The sequence below is a fragment of the Arvicanthis niloticus genome, chromosome 12 (assembly GCF_011762505.2).
Source record: "Arvicanthis niloticus isolate mArvNil1 chromosome 12, mArvNil1.pat.X, whole genome shotgun sequence".
NCBI classification, from domain to species: domain Eukaryota; kingdom Metazoa; phylum Chordata; class Mammalia; order Rodentia; family Muridae; genus Arvicanthis; species Arvicanthis niloticus.
In genome coordinates this window covers 16454856-16464904 of record NC_047669.1, presented here as the reverse complement: position 1 = coordinate 16464904, position 10049 = coordinate 16454856, and the positions used below count along the sequence as shown (strand labels likewise).

At 45.9% G+C, this 10049-nt stretch overlaps 1 long non-coding RNA gene across 2 annotated transcripts; it reads right to left on the bottom strand.

The window, feature by feature from the left end:
- Positions 1-1419: 1419 nt before the first annotated feature.
- Positions 1420-4087, bottom strand: LOC143434007 (uncharacterized). Of its 2 annotated transcripts, none has more exons than XR_013103150.1 (3): positions 3947-4087; positions 3515-3580; positions 1420-2354 (listed from the first exon to the last, which is right to left on the bottom strand). It is a non-coding gene; the product is annotated as an uncharacterized LOC143434007 (long non-coding RNA). The 2 variants fall into 2 exon arrangements; XR_013103149.1 differs by having other exon boundaries at positions 1420-2351.
- Positions 4088-10049: the final 5962 nt, after the last annotated feature.

The following is a 10049-nucleotide window of genomic DNA, read 5'->3' as shown; positions in this document are numbered from 1 at the left end:
GTGATTCTGCTTACAGAACAGGGCACAGCTTGCTGAAATTTAGACCCATGCTGAGTTACATCTTAGAAGATGTCCATCTGCCACTGTCCTGTGAGCAAGGGAAGGGGACATTCCAACAGAGATCTATGTGCAAAGGGGCAGAAACCCCCAGACTCCTTTTCTACCAACAGAAGATGAGGCCCTCAGTTGAAATATGGTCTATGCAGCCCTTTCCTCTTTCCTGACAAGAGTTTCAAAATGTTTTCAGCGTTTGATAAGACGTTTCAAAGCAAGGATGGTCAGTAGGGCTGGTTTCACTATCTCTTAAAGTATTGGTTAGTTTTCTTATCTTATAAAGGCCTGAGAACTCATCCTGAAGGAGAAGACGTGTCTTGGCTTACAGATCAGAGCTGCAGTCATGGCTAGCCAGGTTCTTGGTGTTTAGCCTGTGGCAAGGTGGAAACATCATGACACAAGAGCATGATGGAAGGAAGATGCTCATCTCATGGTTAGGAATGAGGCAGCATCAGAAGAAAGGACCCGGCACAAGAGATGCCCCTCAACACCTCACCTCTAGCAATGAACTCCTCCCACCAGGCTGCAAACGTTCTCATTCATCTGTGAGCCCATTGGATTAATTCGTTGATGAGGTTAGCTCCTCCATGATCCAGGCACTGCACAACAGGACTACAGACTGGAGATCATGCCCTCAACACATGAGCCCTTTGAGGGTTGTCTTAGTTAGGGTTTCTGTTGTTATAGGTAAAGACTACAACCAAAAGCAATTTGGAGAGAGGGGGTGGGGGTGGGGAAATTTATTTTATCTTTGCTTGTAGTTCATTATCCAGGAAAGTCAGGGCAGGAACTAGAAGCAGGAACTGATACAGAAGCCATGGAAGAGTGCTGCTTACTGGCTTGTTCAGCCTGATTTTTCATAGAACCCAGAACCACCTGCCCATGGGTGGAATTGCTGACAGTGGGCTGGGCCATTTCACATCAATCACTAATTAACAAAATGCACTAGAGACTACTACAGGTAAATGTTATGGAGGCATCTTCTCAATTGATTGTTCCTATTCCCAAATGATGCTGTGTCAAGTTGACATGAAACTAGAAAGGACATGGAGATACTGCATATCTCAAGCATGGTCCTCAGTGAGCTTTTGGTGTGATGTTTAATCTTTGCCACTTTGTTCACTGGAATTATCGGAGTATCTATATATTATCTGGTATCTATAAGATTTATCTGGTATCTATAAGATACCAGCAGAGCAGTAGTGGTCCATTAACATTAGTAGTAGTCCAGGCTTGACCTTATCAACTAATGATGAACACAAGCACATTCTAGCATTGCTCCCATGCAACCTGAACACAAAACAGCCATATACATGCACCAGCAGTAAAGAATACTCAAAAGTTATCTGTATTAAATCTGCAAGCAATTCACATATTTAGCAACTGAGCAGTTTTGTCCTGTACGTTTGTAGCCAGTGTTAGTCCATTCAAGTTGCTAGAACCAAGTATTTCACTGAGGACTTTATAAACAGCAGAATGTTTTGTTCATGGTTCTTGAGGTGAAGAAATCTGAGATCAAGGCACCATCAGACCTGGCATCTGGTAACGGTTCATTTCTTCTAGATGGTACTGTGACCTCACCTGGCAGAAGGAACAAACAGGGTCCCTCCAGAATCTTCTAGATTTACTAAATCACATTACTGACAGCCAGGCCCTCACACCCTAATCACTTCCCAGAAGCCTCCTCTCTTCATGGTCCCTTTAATCCCAACACTCACTTGAGAGATAGCAGTCAGTAGATCTGTAAATTCAAGGCCAGTCTGGTCTACACAGCAAGTTCTAGGACAGCCATAGAACACATTAAGAACGTGTCTCAAAAAAAAAAAAAAAAGTTATTTTACTTATTTATTATTGGGACATGCTCCCTTGTGTGTACACATGCACATATACCTATAGGTTTCAGGGAAAGACAGGAACATCACTAATGGCCTTGCTCTCAGTATGGTCTGTCCTCAAGGGAGCCTAAATAAAGTGCCCAAATGTTTTTGGTCCTTTGGACCAACACAAACCATAACCTTTTCTTTTCCTGATGTCCTCATCAGGCGTCCAGGCAGCTGCTTAGTTAGTTTCCAGTGTGAGTGCCGGCTCAACCACCAGCTATAGGGGTCAGGCTTGGTAAGAGGCTTTCTCCATAGGACTTCTGGTGAAGAAACTTGGAGGCTTCGGGTGGGCCATAACAGAAGGGACATCTGCGGCTCTCCGCCAGGTAGATTAGACCTCTGTCCTTCTTTGTGGACTCTGATGCAGAAGCGGCTGGAAATCAGAAGCTGGTGCTGAGAATCCTGACGTTTCTCCATCTCCTCATTGGGCAACAAGGATTGAGTTCAGCATGGCTGGCTCCCCAGGGTCACCCTTTCCCACCATCTTGCCACAGTGAGATTAGCCTCAGGAACAAACAGGCCTACAGGTTCCCCAGAGGCTGCCTAAGGCCAGGCACTTCCCCTGGAAGGGACCAGCTGCTGCTACACGCATTCTGAACTAGAGAGAAACCTCAGCGAGAGGTTACAGGCTGGTGCTGGTGCCTACTTGAGCCCAGAACCCTGATTATAGGGCAGCTCTTTATAAAAGGAACAGAGCCAGGTCTCAGCGGGGTGTTCAAAAGTGTCCCTCAAGCAGAGAAAGCAGGAGACATTTTGAGCCGCTTTCAATAAATGGTTTTCTTCTTGGTTTAACTTCCAAAGCAAAATTAAGTTGCGACCTCGGAGAAAATGAAGTCGCCTCTTACAGACCCACCCATGGGAGATTTTTCTAAGTAATTTTGCTCAGCTCTCTGGACTTGAGAATATGGAAACTGAGGCCAAGAGAGAAGTGGCTCCCCCAGGCTCTGGAGCTAGTTAGAAGCAGAAAGAGTAACTAAAAGAGTAAATACGCAGACTTGAGTTAGGGCAACAGCCAGTTCTAGTATCGTATGTAGATCTAGAAGAATGCGTGATAGACAAAGTACAATCTCTGGCGTCAGCCAAAGATAGGACAAGCCAAGCTATGCTCTCCAACCTTGACAAATTCATTGCAGCTCATTTCCTCAGCTGTAAAAGGGATCACACCACAGAGCAAGGCTATCACGCCTATCATGGGCATTAAAGACAAACGCAGATGAATTGCCCAACACACATTAGTGCTCACAGCCAGTGGGAGTCATTGGAGTAGAAATGTCTACAGTGGAAATCTGTCCCTTTCAACGGTAGGCAGAGAGCCACAGAAAGGGGCTGTGCTGGGCACTGTCCCTGAGTTTTTGATAGACAAACACTTAGGTCTCTGGAGCTGTGCTAATGGTTCAGGAGGGTCTTCCTCCTTGTTCTTTGTGAATTTTGTCCTAACTGAGCAGGAGCTTCCAGATACTTTAGAAATGTAGCCATTGAACATGGTAAAATGTCCATCACCCCAGAAGACTGGGACTAGTGACGAGGTCACTAATTTGCATCCAGTCACCCATGCATTTAACAGATATTTAAGTACCTACCTCTTGCTTAGTGCTGAAGATGTAGCAACGAATAAATAAAATGCTGGTCCTCACAGAGCTGATATTCTAGAGAAAAGGAAACTGGGGTGTGGCTAATGTCAAGCCCCAAAGCCCTGTGCTCAGAAGGCCCTTCCTTTGTACCCCTCCCCCTTTCCCTTCCCTCCATCTCCTCACCGCCACCACAGTTGGCATCCCCCCCACCCCCCCAAAGCATGCATCTTTGACTGGAGGAGCTAAACTCCAATGGCATTAGTGTTTAGAGACAAGCAATTTGATTCCATGATGAAGAAATTATAGATGTTTTCTCTAAATTATGCCTCTACTGATTAAGCTGTGTGTGTGTGTGTGTGTGTGTGTGTGTGTGTGTGTGTGTGTGTGCAGCTGATGGATGCCTTTAAGCATAGCTGGCCTGCCCTGGAAAGGACTTCTCACCTTCTCACCAGGGCATGGGTCTTAGGGAGTGTCCTTTTAGCAAACAGCACCCCAGCCCCACCTCTTTTATCAGTTGATTTCAGCTGTGAAAAGAAAGAAAAGAACTGAAGGTTTGCTTAGTTCGAGCCCTTGTCTGAAGCCAACGGGGAGAACAGGATTGGAGAGGAGGCTGAGCTGGTTCAATGGTTAACCAGTGAGATTAATAAATGGCAGAGGGCGGAAACAGCCAGTGAGTACAGAGGCAAGAAGAAATATCCCCTTGTGGTTCAAAAGCCAAGGAAAGTTTACCTAGATCTGTGTGACCTGTGGTTAAAAGGGCCTAGGGGCCAGCTCTTCTCGCTGAACCATTGCCTCTCAGGAGCGACACCTGGCTCCTCTTAGAAGCTTGCAGCCTAACACTGGGCCATGCAGAACCCAGGCAGATTGCCCCTACCACTGGAGCCTCAGGCTCTACCCAACCCCACAGGATTCTCCCAGGAAATGGACTTCTCCCAGGAACCAGGTTCCTGCTCTTCCAGCTGGCTCTCCAGCATAGCTTAGATCATCAGATAGTGAGCTTTGGGCCAGGTGAGAGCTTTTGCTGGATATAATCAGGAGGAGACATTTCCTTGTTCTGCGCTGACTCATTTAGGGAGTTTCAGCAAATAGTCTCTTCTCCCTGTGCCTCAGTTTCTCTGGTGTTATGGGTGCCCAGCTCTTTTGCCTTTAAGGGTCAGGTACTAAATATTTTCACCTCTAGCCCATATAGCAGGTGTCTGCCTCAGCTACCTACCTCTGCCTGAGGTGTAAAAGCAGCCAGAGGTGCTATTTAATGAATAGATGAAGGTATGTACCATTAAAACTTTATTCACAAAACAGGTAGAAGACAGGGTTGCCAGAACTCTCAAAAAACCCAAATGATCACAGAGAGAAAATGAGGGAGGGGCACTGATATAGCATGCTGGAAGCCACCAGAATATGTTAGCGGTGGGACTGAAACTGAAGTGACCTGGCCAGAGAGAAAATGGGGGGCAGGGCACTGTTATATCATGCTGGAAGCCACCAGAATATGTTAGTGGTGGGACTGAAACTGAAGTGACCTGGTTTTGGTTTATTATAGCTCCAAATTCTTCCAAAGGTAGAACACAGCTGGTTTTGTCTTATGCTGATTGATCCTGGGAGTCACTCTCTCAGTGTGACTTGCGGAGGGACAGAATGCTCTCTCGGACTGTTTCAGAGGGACTTTCTGATGCATCAAGGATGTAGACCTGCCGGGAGCCAAACTCAGGAAATTACCTGCTGTTTTAGAAAGTCTAGTCAGTACAAGGTTAAGAAAGGACATTCACAGGTCTCAGGTCCCAGGAACCTAAAGAACTTCTGGCATTTCCTTGGAGCAGATTATGACAGTGGGATGGTCTAGGGCAATAAGGTTATGACAGTGGGATGGTCTAGGGCAATAAGGATATGACAGTGGACTGGTCTTAGACAGTAAGGATTCCATAGTAGGATAGCCCTAAGCAATAACCTTCGCCCAAACTTCCCGGTTTGCTGTGTCTTTATAACCTGCCCCCAAAATTAAAGTTTCAGAGCTTGATCAGAACCCAGACTTGCTCTCATTCTTTGTGTCTCTTGTCCTTTCATTCGTTCGCCCCCTTCCCTAAGGTCTCGTCGAATCCCCGTGGGCTGGGGCATAGATCATGAGCTGAGGAACACTACAAGAAAACAAGGAGGTGGTAGGGAATGTCACATGCCCCCCTCTGAACCTGAGGAAATTGTGTCTAAGAGGGGACCTTCTTATATTCCACATTCGACGTTACACGCCCATATCCACACTTACTGACCTCCAATGTCACACAACCCTGTCTGAGGTTGGTGGGAGCGCTGTCAAGACATTCTCTTCCGGTGTGAAAGCATTTCATCCACTGGGTTCTTCCAAGACTCTCTGGCCTGTTCTTCTGTGGCTGACCCAACATGGTTCTGTGGACTGGGATGCTTCTGCGATATGCTTCCCTTCAAACCCCATTGTGTAAATTTATATGGGACTTTCTGTTCCTTGGCTGAAAAGCCAGGGAGCTTTTTATGATGTGAATCCATTCTCCTTTGTCCCCAGTGTCTGCCTTCCAGAAGGGAGAGGTTGGGGATAAGGTACCACATCTTTAATTGAGATTCTCAAGGGCCCTGAGGTCCAGCCAGTGGGACCCTCCTTTCCACACACCGCCCTCCCAGTCCCTGGGTGGCCCTCTCCTTGGCCACAGGCTATGGAAGCAAAAGCACTTCTTGACCGCAGCTGTTGCCCAGTCACCTCTAAATGAGACGTGGCACCCAGGCTGACTATGTTCACTGTCCTGTTTGTGGTGGCAAGGGTTTGTAGCAAGAAACTGTGTGAAAGCAAGCAAGGCGTGGGAATTGCTTCGCCACATGGAGATTGCCTTGCCAAGACAGGAAGTGAGATGCTGGTGGCTTCAGCATGAGCAAGGACTGGAGAGTTCCGGGGAACCGTCTGAAGAGGCTCCAGTGAAAACAGAAGCAGTTAATAGTGAGCCCATACTTTCCAACTGCAGGGGCAGCTCAACATGACCCAAGCCAGTACAGAGGATGCTGAAAATATGGCCATGTTGTCCTGCATATAAATCTATCACCAACCTTCCCGTACTCTGAAATGGACTTCAACAGTCGGGGCCTGAGTTCTCAGTGACAGCTCCTTGCCCCCTCACACAACCCACCCCAAACTTCTGCCAACCTCAACAGTGATACTTCTGCTCCAGCTCTGTTCCGGATCCCTCCCCTGGCTTCTTTGTCCAAGCCTGGGCTCCCATTTCTTCTTTGGCTTCTGACCTCAAAGCTCTTCCTAGCTTCTTCCTTATATTCTGTCACGTGTGTCCCTAGTAGGCAGTGGTACTGTCTAGGACAAGGAGCAGGACCCTCTCCCTAGCTGACAAATATGTGGACAGAGGAGTAGGCTTGTAAGACAGGAAGTTGATGGGACAAGTAAACACTGTTCCCCGGTATGGCCAAGTACCAACTCCCAATACCTAATGATATGTCTTCTAAAACAAAATTTAAAAATTGTGTCTTTGCAGGTTAATCACATGCAGGACTTTTAGATCACCCAGGATAAGACACAGAAGAAAACACAGAACCACATTCAGTGGAAAGCAAGAGGGTGAAATAACTCATTCACAAGCCCAGAAATGCTAAGAACTGCCAGAAGCCACAAGAGGACCATGGGAAGAATTTTTCATCCTTCACAGCACACAAAAGACCAATACAAAATGGGCTAGAAACTTGAATGTGAACCTAAGATTACAAAATTGTGCAGGACAGCACAGGAGGAAAGTTGTCATGTCTATGGATCGGGCAGTGGCTTCTGAGATCCACACCGGAAGTGTGGCCAGCAGAAGAAAAGCTGAGCAGGTCAGATGTCATCGATGATAAAGATATTTTGTGTTGCAAAGGATACCAGTGGAAAGGAACAAAGGTACGTAAATGAACAAGAGACAGTTGCAAACCTTTTATTCGATACGAGGTTTATATCTAAAATACATAAAGAAGGAGCTAGAGAGATGACCCAACAGTTAAGAGCACTGGCTGCTCTTCCAGAGGATCTAGGTTCAATTTCCAGTATCCACATGGTAGTTCATAACTATCTGTGACTCCAGTTCCAGGGGATCTGGCCCCCTCTTCTGACCTCCAAGAGCAATGCATGCAAGCATGTACACACACACACACACACACACACACACACACACACACACACACACCTTTAATCCCAGCACTCAGAGGGAAGAGGCAGGTGGATCTTAGGAATCTGAGGCCAACCTGATCTAGACAGCAAGTTCTAGCCAGTCAAAGCTACATAATAAGACCTCTCAAAACCAAAACAGAGCAAAACAAAACAAAATAATAATAAAATAAATAAATACCTCAATAATAAAAAGACAACGCAATTCAAAGGCAAAGTATTAGAATAGATTCCCCCCCCCCCCAAACTTTAACAATAATACAAAATAAATAAAAATAATGAAAAATAAGTAAGTAGTCACTGGGAAGTACAAATAAAAAAAAACACTTCAAACCACCAAGAAAGCTAAAATTAAAAAAAAAATAGGGAATAAAACATGTTGGTGATTATGAGAGAAATCAGAATTCTAACATAGGGCTGATAGAAAGGCAAAATGGCCCAGATCTTTGAAGGGTTCTGCGTTGTATTGAGTTGAAGAGTTTCCCACAAGCTTCTTCACAGGCCATGACTGTCTTTGAAAACAATCTGCTTACCTTCCCCAAGACAGCCCTTCAGATATTGTAGATAAAGTAACTCCTTGCAATGCCCCTGCCTCAGGACACAGACTTCCAACATCTTGTTGGCTTTTTAGGTAGTATCTGTATTGATTAAAACTCTGAGTCTCAAGGCATAGGAATGACTGTAGCCAGCTCACATAGGCATTTCCATGAAGAGGAAGTGAAGGTGTTCTCCAAATTGGTGGAAAAGGTATATAATTCAGCATGTGAAAGGGTGGGATCAAACCTACACAGCCTTGTACAGAAGCATTCTAAGAAGGGATGCCACAAAGGACCTGTACCACCAATGAGAAGGAAGCTACCACTGTGTCCCTGGACTTTCAGGGATTGATTATCCATGCAGTGGAGGGACAGCAGCTATTTCTCAGGAATTTACCATAAAACACAGGGAATGGAGTTTATTTGAACACCCCTTTCCCTTGTTAGGTTAGCTTGACTTTATCTGAGGCATGAGACTTCAGTGGTGCTCTCAATAGACCTGTGTCCCACTGACACTCATCAGCTGAAGCCCCAGACCACCATGTGGCTATATTTTGGTGCCCTCACAGGAAGAAGAGACTGAAAGATCCTTTTCCTCCAAATGGAAACACAGCCCAAAGGCGTCCATTTGCAAGCCAGAAACAGACTCCCTCACCAGTTACTGAGGCAATCAAAGCCCAAATCTTAGACTTCTGGTTTTCAGAATCATGAGAGGCATTTTATTTTATTTTTTAAACTCTTGCTGTTTTCTGTCAAGCCAGACTGAGTTGAGAGAGATGAAGTGGTAGGGATGTATTTCCAATCACCCACAAAACTTGTAGTAGCCCCTTGAGAGATACGAAAGCAGAACAAAGTTCAGATCCACATCTGGGTTCAGTGGTATGAACTCTGTAACCACAGCTGGGGCTGGGATGCAGAAGCAGGTGGATCTAAGGGTCTTTCTGTCAACCAGTCTAGACAGGTTCAATGAGAGATTTTGTCTTAAATAAATAAATTAATAAATAAATAAGTAGAGACTGAGCAAAGATGACACTGGGCCCTGACATTTGATTTCCACCCTCACACATGCAGCAGAGCACACTGCACATGTACACACACATATAAAAAGTTTTTCAAAAAAAATCAGCTCTAAGTTCTGCCTTCTGGGGGTAGAATCTAGTGAGCCTGGAAAGGGGACCCACCAGTCTGGATTTTGAACAATTCTTCCAGGAGACAGGGAAGCTTCAGCATGGAGGACTTACTTAGGACAACCTCCTCAAGTTGCAGATGAGGAAACCATTCAACAGGGAAGGCACAGATCCAAGGTACCCTGTGCATTTGCCAATGCAGCCTGGGCCTGGATCCTGCTCTCTTTGAGGCTGTCACCTCTCTGGTGTGTTGGCAGACCTACTGTACTGAAAAGAGGGTATCCACAGACAGAGAGACAGAGCCCTGCAGTGAGGGGGAACACGGGGAGACAGGTGTAGATTTAGTCCTGGTAACTCTTAATTTGGAAGTGGGCCCCGTTTGAAGAGTAAGTAGGAATCCTTAGGATAAACAGAAATTCCACAAGCAAACAGGGAGACAAGAATCCCAGGTGGAGGGAACCTGTTGAGAAGCCTGCCTGGTGGCAAGAATTTGCAAGCACAGAGAGGAAATGTCAGTCCTTTGTGACTGCTGCTGGCCCTGCCCAAGGCACTGCAAATGCATCCTGCAGAGAAGGCTGCACTGGTGACCAGGGTACCAGTATTGTCCCTGGGCACAGAAATAGGGGAGGGATCAATAAAGGTCCATAAATTCATTTAAGAACTTGCCTCAAATCAAGAAGCAAAGGAGGAATTGAAGTCTTTATAAAGCAGCAGGAGAC